This window comes from Nicotiana tabacum, chromosome 7, assembly GCF_000715075.1.
Source record: "Nicotiana tabacum cultivar K326 chromosome 7, ASM71507v2, whole genome shotgun sequence".
NCBI classification, from domain to species: domain Eukaryota; kingdom Viridiplantae; phylum Streptophyta; class Magnoliopsida; order Solanales; family Solanaceae; genus Nicotiana; species Nicotiana tabacum.
Genome location: NC_134086.1, coordinates 139,917,316 through 139,932,538, shown reverse-complemented (window position 1 = coordinate 139,932,538; position 15,223 = coordinate 139,917,316).

The window sequence follows — 15,223 nt, the reverse complement described above, 5'->3', positions numbered from 1 at the left end:
GAATCCGAAAATAGGCTTGTTGTTGCTAAAAGTATTGTTCAATCAAATTTTAGTTGTTCTTTTGTTGTTAAAATCGTGTTCATGTGATATTGTTGTTATGATGTTCATCCGTGTTCATATTGTTGTTTGAACATTGTTAGAAATTAATCATATTGTCTATATTTTGGTTAAGTTTGATTAATTGATGTGTTATAGCTGATGGGTAGTTTGGTAATTTGTAGTACGTTCAGGGGTAGTTTGGTAATTTTTAGTAAGGTCGGAGGGGTAGTTTAGGAATTGTACATTTTGTAATTGTTTATATGAAGCATGGGGGACAAAATGAAATGGGGTGGGTTGTGATATAGTTATTTAATATAAAGGGGGGACAAGACAAAATTTAGTGGGGGAATCTTGTATTATTTTAAGTGAAGCATGGGGGACAAAATATAATGGGGTGGTGTGATATGTTTATTTAATGTAATGGGGATGAGTGAGAAGATAATTGGTTGGGTAGAGAAAAAGTATTGATTTTAATTAATTGAACGGTTTATAGGATGAGTTATATATATGAAGTCTTGAAATCAGATTTAGGGGAGAGAAGAAAAAATACACATACAGATAGAGAGAAAAAACGGACAGAGAATAGAAGAGAGAAAAAAGGGTTGAAATTAGTATTAATGGACAGAGAATAAAAAATCTTCTGCTTTCTTTCTTTGTTTGAAATTAGTATTAATGGTTGTTGTTTCATTCAAAGCTTAAAGCTTTTGTTTTTGGGATTACTACTCCAACGGTCTGTTACTGGGTTGTTACTGTTGCTGGGCAGTTGTTGCTGTTGTACTGTTATTACTGCTGCTGATTCTCATCTTCATTTTCTTTTACTTCCAATATCAGGTACATATCTGTAAATTCATGTCATGAAAAGCTTCAACATGGCAAGTAAATGAAGTTTTGAATTATAAGGATGTCTTCTACTCATTTAAATTTTATTAGTTTAAGTTTCGGTTTTGTTTTAGTTGGTTAATATAGTATTATACTTGACATGATAAACTGTTAACTAATTAACCTTCTGGAGTAGTAAATTCCACGATAATCTTATATGTTTTGAGGACTAGTGATGACATTTACTGTTTGAATTGTTGAGATAGGGAACATTGCAGGAAATTGGCCATTAATTAAATCTTGTGATATTGTTAGCTAAGTAAAGAATAGTACGGAAATACCCAGAAATTACATTACTAGCTTATTTTGTCAAATATCCAATTTTGTTTAAGGCTAGATGATGTCAGTCGTACTTTGTTCGTATATGGCGTAATAACGGTTATGTGTATAACCTATAGTGGAAAGGTGAATTAATATAATCCATTACTATTACAATGTTGGAATATTGCGAACAGGTCATGATGTATGTTTACGTTATATGTGATGTCGTCTTATTAAATCAATTGGTAGATTAGTTCTCTTTCTTAATAACAAATGGCATAGTTATTTTAGGAACGCGATCAACTCATTTCTTTTAATGTATGAAATAATGTCGATGATTTTTTACAAAATATAGAGTTAGTGTTTGCAAATATTCGCATAGGCAGAGAATAAGAATTGGTGTATTTATCTCAAACTCAATCTTCGTAATCAAAAATCAACTAAATAATTATAACCTGGGACTAAAAACAAGTGGTGTAAAAGAAGGATGAGATTTATAAATTGTAACATTTTAAGTCAAAAATGTGTAAATAGCGTTTGCTACAAATAGAATAATGAAAATTCTTCGAAAACATCACTTCCTTTTGTAAATCATTTTTTAGTTTTATACGCCATTCACTTTTTGGGTATACACATATTGTATTTATGAGAAAAATGGTAATATTAATCACACGTTGTTTATTTTTACTCTTTAAATTTGAATGGCTTGGAGGAATATAATTCATATGCGTAAAATAAGACTTGCGGTGAACACATAATAACTTTTGAATGCTTTTCAAGAAAATATAGAGACGTCTAAATCAATGTTTCTCTATGACTTTCATATAAAAAATAAGTGGATGCAATAAACAATTTGTAGAGAATTTTATCAAGAATATTTTGTGAAATTAGGGATACGTTCGCGTGGCCTAAATTACATTTTTAAAGGCAGTTCGGATTATGCGTTCGCGCAACTTTGAGCCAAAATTTTAATTCGTCGGGGGATATTAAATTAATTTTATAAAACCCGAGATGTGTGGTTCACTATTTAAGAAAGGCGAATGTTCTTAATTTTATTTTTAAACACAATTTCGAAAAAATAATTATTTTTATAATAAATATATTATCAATATCATTGTGTACACGTACGCGTGACACGATTTTTCACGTTAAAAAAAAATATAATATATAAAACGAATACACGTACGCGTGATTCGATTCGAAGAAGGGTCTTTAATTATAAACAATCTAAACAAAAGCGGTAACAAAATCATGCAATAAAAATGTAAAATCGAGATAATTAAGCCAAGAATAAAAACAGTTAAGCGATCATGCTAGAACCACGGAATTCGGAAATGCCTAACACCTTCTTCCGGATTAACAGAATTCCTTACTCAGGATTTCTGGTTCGCAGAATAATAAACAAAGTCATATTCTCCTCGATTCAGGGATTAAAATTGGTGACTTGGGACACCCTAAATCTCCCAAGTGGCGACTCTAAAAATAAATAAACAAATCCCGTTTCGATTGTCCTTTAATTGGAAAAACTCCCTACGCCCCTGCGGGGGCGGAAAAAGGAGGTGCGACAGCTCTGGCGACTCTGCTGGGGATATAAGCCCAGAACCACTAGTTCAGGGTTCAAGAATTCGAGCTTAAAATAACTGTTATATTTGGCTTTATTTATTATCTGATTTTTACATGATATATGCTTAATGTGCTAAATGATGCTTTTACTGCTTTAATATTATCTGAATTGTGTATATAAAACTGCTACAAAACCCTTCTTCTTTCTGAGTCTTCTAAATTTATGGTGTACACGTGCGCGTGGCCCACCTTTCTGTTAGAAGTCATACCAAATAAGACGAAGTTGGGACAAGTAACTAGGCCAGGCAAACTTTCGTGCTCCCGGTACATTGCCCCCACTTCGGCTCAAGCTGTCCACTTGGGTGAGCCAGGGCTAGAACAATATGCCTCAGGTTCTTTTCACTTAGAATAACTCAGTTTCATGCCGGATCCCTAGTAGGAACGTTTGTTTGCATCACGTGCATTTGACTTTGGAGGCACAACACAGGGGTTGGGTCTGTCTAGGACAGGTGTACCCAAAAATGAAAATGACCATCCTGATGCATCTTACTTGCTGCTACGTGCGTATTTATTTGATACGGATTTGTATGTTGACTGACTTTTGAATATCAGGAATAATATTTTGATTTTGAAAAAAAAATAGCGGTTAGGAAATTGATTTTTTATTTTTGAAAAAAAAAACCAATGCCCAAATACTGTTAAAACTCTGCCGAAATTTTGAAAAAAAAATGTCTTATTAGTTTGTTTTATTAAAAGCAAAGAAAAAATAGAAAGAAAAAAAATCGTTGTTCTGTCTTATTTTTCAAAAAAAAAATAAAATATATATATATATATATATATATATATATATATATATATATATATATATATATATATATATATATATATATATATATAAAGGAAAATAGTTTGTCTTCCCCTGAAAATGACAATGAAAAAGAGTCTTACTTTTAAAATAGTTTTTTTTATTCGTTTCTGAAAAATTCAAAATGAAAATGAAAAGAGTCGTGCTTTGAAAGTGGTTTTGTTATTTGTTGCTGAAAAAGAAAAAAAATTCTGTTTTAAAATAGTTCGGTTAATTGGCCCGAATTACGCGGGTTTGATTCTCACCGGATGTGAGATACGTAGGCAACCCTCATCGGGTCCAACCCCCTTTTTGCTAAAATAGCCAAAAACCAATAAATAAACAAAAAAAATATGTCAAATTTTAATTTTGTCATAAAGATGTCGGGTGATGCTGTTTTGACAAGACATAGCTGAATGTTCCCGAAAGGGACGCCGGAAGCCTGACTTTGCAAAAACAGCCACTTTTTGGGTCATGTTTAGGATTTTTGGTCTAGTTGACCCACACAGCCTTAAAAATCTTCGTCCCCGAGGCGCTGAAGGGCCGTGTTTGCAACACCACGATTTCATTGTAATTTGAAAAAAAAACAAAGAGTCAGCGGTCAGGTGAATATCGTTTGGATTTTTGGTCAAAATAAGCCGAGCCAGCTTCGACCGCGTCTTAAACCGTTCTTGCCGAAATAGCCTTAGAGTATCTTTCAGTTGTCGAAAGGCTATTTTCGTAAAAGAATGAACAAGTTTGTAAAGTATCATAAAATAATCCTCTCCGGCCTCAAAATTTGGAAGGGGCCACATTTGCAAAAATAGCCGTTTGGTTGCATTTGTCAAACGGGGAAAGGAAGCTGGCCTTTTTATTTCGAGGTTATAAATCTTTAATTAGAATATGTGGGTTGTTTGATTTTCGAGTTTGTAGGTCATCTTCAAACCTTTGAAACCCAGTTTGTTTTAAATTGAAAAAAAAATGTTTAGTATTGTTTATATTTTATTGGTCCGAACTACGCAGGGTCTGATTCATGCGGGGTCATGATACGTAGGCAATCTCCATAAGATTCGACTAGAACAAAAAATGAGAAAAAAAATGAATAAAAAAAATCGAAAAAAAGAAAAGAAAAAATGAAGAAAAAAAAATCGAAAAAAAAATGAAAAAAGAAAATGAATAAAAAAGAGAGGAAAAGATGTTATTAATAATGGGGACCGACGGAGTCCATTCTAACCTGTTTCGCTTTGAATCACAAAGAAAGTTAAGGTGGTTGGTTTGTGGTAAGCTGGAAATACAAGACCCAGAAGCACACTTTGCGGGGATCAGGCCTGATAACAGAAGCACTCGAATCCTATTGGGACTTGTTGACTAAAGTTGATGATATCGAAGTTGGCAATGGTCTGGACAATATTAATGCAAAGCTCAGTGGCTAAGATGCCAGTCTTGATAAAATGAGAGGACGCTCCGTTCCTTGGTTAGCAGGAGAGAAGTTTTTGGTGGCTTATTTTGTTGTCATTTATGTTGTCCGGATTATTCTTAGGGTTGTAATCCGAATATTGTCTTGTGTCAAACCTTCTTACCTTTCCAGTTTGTCAGATCAGTTTGTTTAAGTTTTGTCGAGGTTGTGTTAGGATTTTATTCTGGTTATTTTGTTTGTTTTATTATTCAAACCATTTCGCCGGTAGTCTAATACAAAATCCGGTCTTTTATTATTTTCAGTCATCTTTTGTTTAGTCCTTTTGTCATTTTATTCAGCGCCGATTCCAGTGACATGACATGCGCACACAATTTGGGCCTAGTCTTTAAAGCTAATCATAAAAACCTGGAGAGGTTATCAAAGCATTTAAGGGAAATAAGAATAGTTTGAGATTATTTGAAGCCCGAGTCATATGGAACTGGGGCAAGTAAAGCTTAAAGAAAACCGTTAAATGCAAGATTCGCCAAATTGGCATGAGGGTCGTTCATGAGAGTGAGAGTGTCGCCCAGCAGTGCTTTAGAAATGACAAATGAAAAGCAAGTGTTTAACATAATTGTCAAGCCCAGCACCATCGGAAGAGACTAGAAGTCTATGTTCAATTATGTTGTTTGCACTTGGCATGTTTTGAAGACTGGAATGACGAAGGCATTTTATTCTGCTACCTAAACACTTTATCCTTCGTTAGCCCTTTTGAGCCTTATGTATTTTCTTTCATACCCCTCATTCGGAATCAATAGCAACGACTAGGAAATACGAGCCTGGAAGGTAAAGAAAAAAAATCAAAAAAAAAAACGAAAAAAGGAAAAGAAAAGAAAAATGAAAAAGAACAAACAAAGGAAAGTCAAATGAAAAAAAAAGAGGAATTGGGAACTACGTTTGACCTGATTCCTCAAAGAGGATACGTAGGCGCTTCACGGCTCGGTCATAGGGTACATAGTGCGCATAATGTGCGTAATATGCATAGTGTAACAAAAAAAAAATTTAAAAAATATATATAATAAATAAATAATCCCCAAGCAAGAAACTGGGGCAAGGGTTGCGCTTGTTGTAAACAAATATGATTTCGAAGGTTGTAATTTTGAACCCCAAATTTGATTTGTTTTTGAGCCTTTAATACCCTTTCTTTCTAAGCCTATCCAAAAAAACCACATTACGGTCCAAAGAAAGACCTTCTGACCAGTTTGCAAAAGATGTCAAGTCAGACAAATGAGAGTCTTACCGGTGAACATAACACTCTGTTCCACAACAGAAAGGACTCTAATCTCCAGCAGAGAGAGTCATACCAACAACACTCCAAATCCCCAGCTGGAAAGTGATATAAATGAGAGAGTCTTATCGGTGAAAACCTTCACAGGCACCATAAGGCGATGAAAGCTGAGACAAAAACCAAAATGAGAGAGACTTGATAGTGAAAACCTTTTAGGCACTACAAGTCGAATAAGATTGAGAATCAAATGGGGAATTGCCAATTGAAGGTCTTGAAAAATGATTGATGGCAGAGGATAGGCCACATGTGCATGTCATGACCATTAGAGTCGGTATTTGCGTTTGATAGGTTTTTATTTATAGTTTCTTTTATTAAAGAGTCATCTTTTTCCGTTGTCTTTTATTCTGTTTCCTTTTATCTTTTCCTTTCATAGAAATTTCCCCAGTAGAGTCTGTTTGGTCAGAACCAGTGGGAAATGACTTCAAAATAGGCCATCAGCTTTCCAAGATAAGATCTGGCTAGTACATCCAAGTGGTATAGTCAGCAAGGAACAAGCACAAGGCCAGTGTCAAGAAAGATATCCCCAGCAAAAGGGAATTGACAAAAGGATTGACGAGTGTCAAGAGGGATATCCTTGCCGAAATCAAAGGTTATTAAACCTCAAGGCCAAAGCCCGTGGACAAATCAAGGAGAGCAATGAGCATGATTTGGGAAATTCATATGAGACTAAAAGGTCAGGGAAATGCCAGTTACCGAGCTGTGCCACAAAAGAAGAGGGATATCCCCAGCAAAAGGGATCATTCCCAGCAAATAATATCATCCCCAACAAGTTGTGGAACGCAGAGCAAGGAAGGATAAAGGGAAAGTCATCCCCAGTAGGAGTATCACAACCAACCACCGTGTTTTAAACTAACAAATTTTGTTTAATTTGAAACAGATAAAGGAAATGGCATTGATTACAGAAATGCATGCCATAAGGGAGACTGTCAAACTGGGGCAGAAAATTTTCCTTTCATTTGGAAAATTTTCTGGAAGTCAGATACCCATTCGGGGTAGAATGAATATAGCACCAGTCTCAAGGGAAGTGGTCTTTGAACCAGTTTTACCCCCAATATAATAAGTTTCAATGGAGAAGTTGTTCCCCAGTAGACATAACAAAGGGATGACACTTGTGCTCAGAAAAACAAAAGCCATTATCATCCCCAGCAGCTTCCAGAAGAATGAAGCATCGATTTGAAGGGATAAAATTCCCCAGCAGCGTTATCCTCAACAACGTTATCCCAAGAAGATAACACTTTTATCCCCAGCAGTGTTGAGAGAAAATAAATTCTGAAAAAAAAAATTGAATTTGAAGGAGGGGAAGAAAGGAGACTCCCACAGTAGTATTATCCCCAGCAAGCAAGAACAAAGCAGAGCGAAGGAAAGAGAAAAGAAAAGAAGAAATTACGAAGGTAAGTTTCTCAAATCATTGATCTTTATATTTTCCTCCTAGGATAAAAGTCCTAATCTGATGAATTTCTTTCCCGAAACAATCTTGGTCCGATGAAATTTTTCTCCCAAGATAAGAATAAAATCTTAGTCGGATGAATCTTTCTCCTAAGATCATAACAAAATGGACCTAGTCTGACGATTTATCTCCTAGAGTCAAAATCTTGGTCTGATGAAATTTTTCTCCCAAGATAATATAATAAAATCTTAGTCGGATAAATCTTTCTCCTAAGATCACAACAAAATGGACCTAGTCTGACGATTTATCTCCTAGAGTCAAAATCTTGATCTGATGAAATTTTTCTCCCAAGATAATATAATAAAATCTTAGTCGGATGAATCTTTCTCCTAAGATAACAACAAAATGGACCTAGTCTGACGATTTATCTCCTAGAGTCAAAATCTTGGTCTGATGAAATTTTTCTCCCAAGATAATATAATAAAATCTTAGTCGGATGAATCTTTCTCCTAAGATCACAACAAAATGGACCTAGTCTGACGATTTATCTCCTAGAGTCAAAATCTTGGTCTGATGAAATTTTTCTCCCAAGATAATATAATAAAATCTTAGTCGGATGAATCTTTCTCCTAAGATCACAACAAAATGGACCTAGTCTGACGATTTATCTCCTAGAGTCAAAATCTTGGTCTGATGAAATTTTTCTCCCAAGATAAGATACCAAATCTTAGTCCGATGAATCTTTCTCCTAAGATCACAACAAAATGGACCTAGTCTGACGATTTATCTCCTAGAGTCACAATCTTGGTCCGATGAAATTTTTCTCCCAAGATAAGATATCAAATCTTAGTCCGATGAATCTTTCTCCTAAGATAAGATATCAAATCCTAGTCTGATGAATTTTCTCCTAGGATAATTTGAAAAGAAGAAGAAGTTTGAATTGAAAAAAAATGGTTGAAGTCTGGAGCCCCCCTGAAGAATAGAATGGCGATTTATTGGTTGAAGTCAGGAGCTCCCCTGAAGAATAGAATGACGATTTATCGGTTGAAGTCAGGAGCCCGCCTGAAGAGAGGAAAGGCGTTTTTAAAAGTTGTTGAAATTTTGCCAACCTAAAGAAAGGAATGGCGATGTATTGGTTGAAGTCAGGAGCCCGCCTGAAGAGAGGAATGGCGATTATTTTCAAAGTTGTTGTTGAAGTCAGGAGCCCGCCTGAAGAGAGGAAAGGCGTTTTTAAAAGTTGTTGAAATCTTGCCAACCTAAAGAAAGGAATGACGATGTATTGGTTGAAGTCAGGAGCCCGCCTGAAGAGAGGAATGACGATTATTTTCAAAGTTGTTGTTGAAGTCAGGAGCCCGCCTGAAGAGAGGAAAGGCGTTTTTAAAAGTTGTTGAAATCTTGCCAACCTAAAGAAAGGAATGGCGATGTATTGGTTGAAGTCAGGAGCCCGCCTGAAGAGAGGAATGACGATTATTTTCAAAGTTGTTGTTGAAGTCAGGAGCCCGCCTGAAGAGAGGAAAGGCGTTTTTAAAAGTTGTTGAAATCTTGCCAACCTAAAGAAAGGAATGGCGATGTATTGGTTGAAGTCAGGAGCCCGCCTGAAGAGAGGAATGACGATTATTTTCAAAGTTGTTGTTGAAGTCAGGAGCCCGCCTGAAGAGAGGAAAGACGTTTTTAAAAGTTGTTGAAATCTTGCCAACCTAAAGAAAGGAATGGCGATGTATTGGTTGAAGTCAGGAGCCCGCCTGAAGAGAGGAATGGCAATTTATTTTCAAAGTTGTTGTTGAAGTCAGGAGCCCGCCTGAAGAGAGGAAAGGCGTTTATTTTAAAAGTTGTGTATTTGAAGTCAGGAGCCCGCCTGAAGAGAGGAATGACCCTTATTTTTAAAAGTTGTTGTTGATATTGGGAGCCCGCCTAGATAACAGAGGCATACATTTCAGTCTTTACATTTCAGTTGTTGAAGTTGGGAGCCCGCTCATAGAACAGAGGCATACATTCAGTCTTTACATTTCAAGCATTGAACTTGGGAGCCCGCCCAGATAACAGAGGCATACATTTCAAGTCTTTAATTTTCAAGTATTGAAGTTGGGAGCCCGCCCAGATAACAGAGGCATACATTTCAAGATCAAGTCAGAGGACAATAAAACAGAGGGTTACAATAGGAATCCCCAGCAGAAAACAATAAAATTCCCCGGCATCGGGAAATAGAAGGTTGCAACAAGAGGTCACAGTACAAACTCAAGTACATGTGTCAAAAGAAGAAAAGCACCGGAAGAAATGCAAGCAGACAAGGAAGCAAGGCAACAAAAACAAATTGTACTCTAGCCTAGCTTCTTGTTTTCTTTTAAGCATGGTGTAACAAGGAGATCGGTAAGCAGTGGTAATAGCATGCAACAACAGTAACAATGCAGTCCCACGGTAGTCCCAGCTACCAAAATTTTCCGAACTACATTGACCTGATTCCTGTTTAGCCCAGGATATGTAGGAAACCTTTGAAGCAAAAGTTCGGTCAAATCTTTTTCAAAAAAAAATGCTTCACACGGAGTACTCGGATGGGCAAAAATCGCTCGTTTTATCTTTGCACGAAAACCCTTCGTGTCTTCGGGCAAAGAGGGGCAGCTGTAAGCACGTGATTTTTTCCCTATATGAGAATTACTCCCAAAAAATTCAAAAATAAAATGATTTTTCTTTGGTGTGCAATTTTGTGATATTTTGAATAATTGTTTGTATTTGCCTGTGCATGTTTATTTGCTAAATTAATAAAAAATACAAAAAATATGTCGCATTTTGCATGTAGGATTTAATTCTACAATTGTTAGTAATTAAATTTGTTTACAAAAATTAAAAATTACAAAAATAGACATCTTTTGCATTTTTAGCATTTAATATCCAAATATACAATTTTATGCTTAATTATTACTTAATTGTGCATTAATTATTATTGAGAGTTAATTTGCGCTTTTATAACTTAATTTAGTTCTTAATAATAAGTTAAGTATTTTTATAATTTAGTTTTAGAGAAATAAAAGAAGAAAAGAGAGCGAAAATATAAAGAAAGTCGGAATTGGGCCTCTTCTTCAATTTCAAGCCACAGGCCCAAAAATGGCCCAATCTTCCCTACGACCCAGTCCATAACTCAAAAGACCCAAACCCCCTTTTTCTTTCATTTTTTACAAAACAAAAACAAAACAAAACAAAAATAAGAGAAGAAAACCCTAAAAATCTAAACCATCCGCCCCCCCCCCCTCTTCTATCTTCTTCTTCTTCCTCAAGCTCTCATCCCTTCCAACCATGGCTGCCCCTCTCCCATTCCCTTCATCCCCACATCACACTCACACACACACTCACCAAACACCTCCAAGCTGACCTCCCATGAACGACCTCAAAAACTATGAACAACCCAACGCGAAGCTCGCTTCAGCTCCGTCGTGCTGCTGCGTCGCTGCGTCTTCAGCTTCACCATTGCTGCTGCTGGTCACGTTTCTGCTTCAGCTGCTTGTCGTCGTGTCTGCCTTCGTCCTCTTCGTCGAGCTCAAGCTCGAGCTCGACATCCATGGTCGCCACTGCTTCATTCCGCTTCATCTTCCTCGTCATGATGCTCATCGCCTTCACTGTTTCCACCATAGTTGCTGTCCGCTCACGCAGCTACTACTGCTGCTAAGCAGCTGCTATTGAATTAATTTTTAGTTTGTTCATGTGTTATGATTGAATTAATTTTTAGATTTCAAATGGAAAGTTAATTAGTGGTTTTTCATGTTTATTTCGTATTTGTTTTATTGTTTAGGTAAAAGTTGTTAGTTTAATGTTGGTGAGATACAAATTGAAGTTTAATTAATTGTTTCTTCAATTTGTTTCATGTGTTTTATGTATTTTTAGAAATTATTAATATTGTTAAGTTCAAGTTTAAATTCATAATTGTTTATTCGTCGATCTTGTTATTTGTCTAAAAGAATTTAGTTGTGTTAGAGAAATATGTTGGTTTAATCGTTTGAATCCGTCATGTTTATTGTTTAAAATAGATTTAATTCATGTTCATACTTTGTTTGATTATTCTTGAATCCGAAATTTGTATAGCTTGATTTCTTGTTTACCATTTATGATTATTTCTTGAATTTGTCTCATAATCTTGTTTAAAGTTTAATATAGGAATTGTTTGTTGTAATGTTGTTAGAGTTAATATTGAAGTTAGAAATCTAAATATACTTGTTTGATTGTTGTTGTTGTTGAATCCGAAAATAGGCTTGTTGTTGCTAAAAGTATTGTTCAATCAAATTTTAGCTGTTCTTTGTTGTTCAATTTGTGTTCATGTGATATTGTTGTTATGATGTTCATCCGTGTTCATATTGTTGTTTGAACATTATTAGAAATTAATCATATTGTCTATATTTTGGTTAAGTTTGATTATTTGATGTGTTATAGCTGATGGGTAGTTTGGTAATTTGTAGTACGTTCAGGGGTAGTTTGGTAATTTTCAGTAAGGTCGGAGGGGTAGTTTAGGAATTGTATATTTTGTAATTGTTTATATGAAGCATGGGGGACAAAATGAAATGGGGTGGGTTGTGATATAGTTATTTAATATAAAGGGGGGACAAGACAAAATTTAGTGGGGGAAATCTTGTATTATTTTAAGTGAAGCATGGGGGACAAAATATAATGGGGTGGTGTGATATATTTATTTAATGTAATGGGGATGAGTGAGAAGATAATGGGTTGGGTAGAGAAAAAGTACTGATTTTAATTAATTGAAAGGTTTATGGAATGAGTTATATATATGAAGTCTTGAAATCAGATTTAGGGGAGAGAAGAAAAAATACACATACAGATAGAGAGAAAAAACAGATAGAGAATAGAAGAGAGAAAAAAGGGGCTGAACATTTAAGAGAAAGAATAATTCCGAAAAATATTTAAGCTTTCAAAATAAAAATAAAAACTAAAAAATCTTCTGCTTTCTTTCTTTGTTTGAAATTAGTATTAATGGTTGTTGTTTCATTCAAAGCTTAAAGCTTTTGTTTTTGGGATTACTACTCCACCGGTCTGTTACTGGGCAGTTGTTGCTGTTGTACTATTATTACTGCTGCTGATTCTCATCTTCATTTTCTTTTGCTTCCAATATCAGGTACATATCTGTAAATTAATGTCATGAAAAGCTTCAACATGGCAAGTAAATGAAGTTTTGAATTATAAGGATGTCTTCTACTCATTTAAATTTTATTAGTTTTAGTTTCGGTTTTGTTTTAGTTGGTTAATATAGTATTATACTTGACATGATAAACTGTTAACTAATTAACCTTCTGGAGTAGTAAATTCCACGATAATCTTATATGTTTTGAGGACTAGTGATGACATTTACTGTTTGAATTGTTGAGATAGGGAACATTGCAGGAAATTGGCCATTAATTAAATCTTGTGATATTGTTAGCTAAGTAAAGAATAGTACGGAAATACCCAGAAATTACATTACTAGCTTATTTTGTCAAATATCCAATTTTGTTTAAGGCTAGATGATGTCAGTCGTACTTTGTTCGTATATGGCGTAATAACGGTTATGTGTATAACCTATAGTGGAAAGGTGAATTAATATAATCCATTACTATTACAATGTTGGAATATTGCGAACAGGTCATGATGTATGTTTACGTTATATGTGATGTCGTCTTATTAAATCAATTGGTAGATTAGTTCTCTTTCTTAATAACAAATGGCATAGTTATTTTAGGAACGCGATCAACTCATTTCTTTTAATGTATGAAATAATGTCGATGATTTTTTACAAAATATAGAGTTAGTGTTTGCAAATATTCGCATAGGCAGAGAATAAGAATTGGTTTATTTATCTCAAACTCAATCTTCGTAATAAAAAATTAACTAAATAATTATAACCTGGGACTAAAAACAAGTGGTGTAAAAGAAGGATGAGATTTATAAATTGTAACATTTTAAGTCAAAAATGTGTAAATAGCGTTTCCTACAAATAGAATAATGAAAATTCTTCGAAAACATCACTTCCTTTTGTAAATCATTTTTTAGTTTTATACGCCATTCACTTTTTGGGTATACACATATTGTATTTATGAGAAAAATGGTAATATTAATCACACGTTGTTTATTTTTACTCTTTAAATTTGAATGGCTTGGAGGAATATAATTCATATGCGTAAAATAAGACTTGCGGTGAACACATAATAACTTTTGAATGCTTTTCAAGAAAATATAGAGACGTCTAAATCAATGTTTCTCTATGACTTTCATATAAAAAATAAGTGGATGCAATAAACAATTTGTAGAGAATTTTATCAAGAATATTTTGTGAAATTAGGGATACGTTCGCGTGGCCTAAATTACATTTTTAAAGGCAGTTCGGATTATGCGTTCGCGCAACTTTGAGCCAAAATTTTAATTCGTCGGGGGATATTAAATTAATTTTATAAAACCCGAGATGTGCGGTTCACTATTTAAGAAAGGCGAATGTTCTTAATTTTATTTTTAAACACAATTTCGAAAAAATAATTATTTTTATAATAAATATATTATCAATATCATTGTGTACACGTACGCGTGACACGATTTCTCACGTTAAAAAATATATAATATATAAAACGAATACACGTACGCGTGATTCGATTCGAAGAAGGGTCTTTAATTATAAACAATCTAAACAGAAGCGGTAACAAAATCATGCAATAAAAATGTAAAATCGAGATAATTAAGCCAAGAATAAAAACAGTTAAGCGGCCGTGCTAGAACCACGGAATTCAGAAATGCCTAACACCTTCTTCCGGATTAACAGAATTCCTTACTCAGGATTTCTGGTTCGCAGAATAATAAACAGAGTCATATTCTCCTCGATTCAGGGATTAAAATTGGTGACTTGGGACACCCTAAATCTCCCAAGTGGCGACTCTAAAAATAAATAAACAAATCCCGTTTCGATTGTCCTTTAATTGGAAAAACTCCCCACGCCCCTGCGGGGGCGGAAAAAGGAGGTGCGACAGTACCCATCGCCCGACCTTTATCGAGGGCTACTTTAGTTGAGTTTGCAGCGTTGGTTACTCCTGCGAGGGCCACCTCTCAAGAAGAGGTCTCGACCTGTGTTGTTCGCCCGACGGGTGAATCACTGTCTACTGGGGAAGAGGAGGGGTCATCGAAGAGACGAAGAGTGGAGTTTGAAACTGCGGCCCCAACAGTGATTCATCTGGACGACTCTCCCACGATGGGCTTTGGAGGAGATGTTGTCATGGCTCCCCCCGTAGGGACGGAACCAGCCGTTGCCTTAGCTCAATCGGAATCTCCTGCCGTTGTCAGTGATCAACAACTATCGTGGTGGAGAATCAGATTTCCGAGGCTGTCGTCATGATTTCGGACGCACCCTTATCTTCTGCAGTTGGTCGTGTTCCCTCTTCGGCTGCCGAAAGAGGGAAAGGCGTGGCGATCGATGATTACGAATCCGAGTCGGACCTCTATCTTGATGACATCAGGATGTTTGAAGAGAGCTTTACCCACTCAGTGGTTCATGCGTGGGGCTCGGCCCGT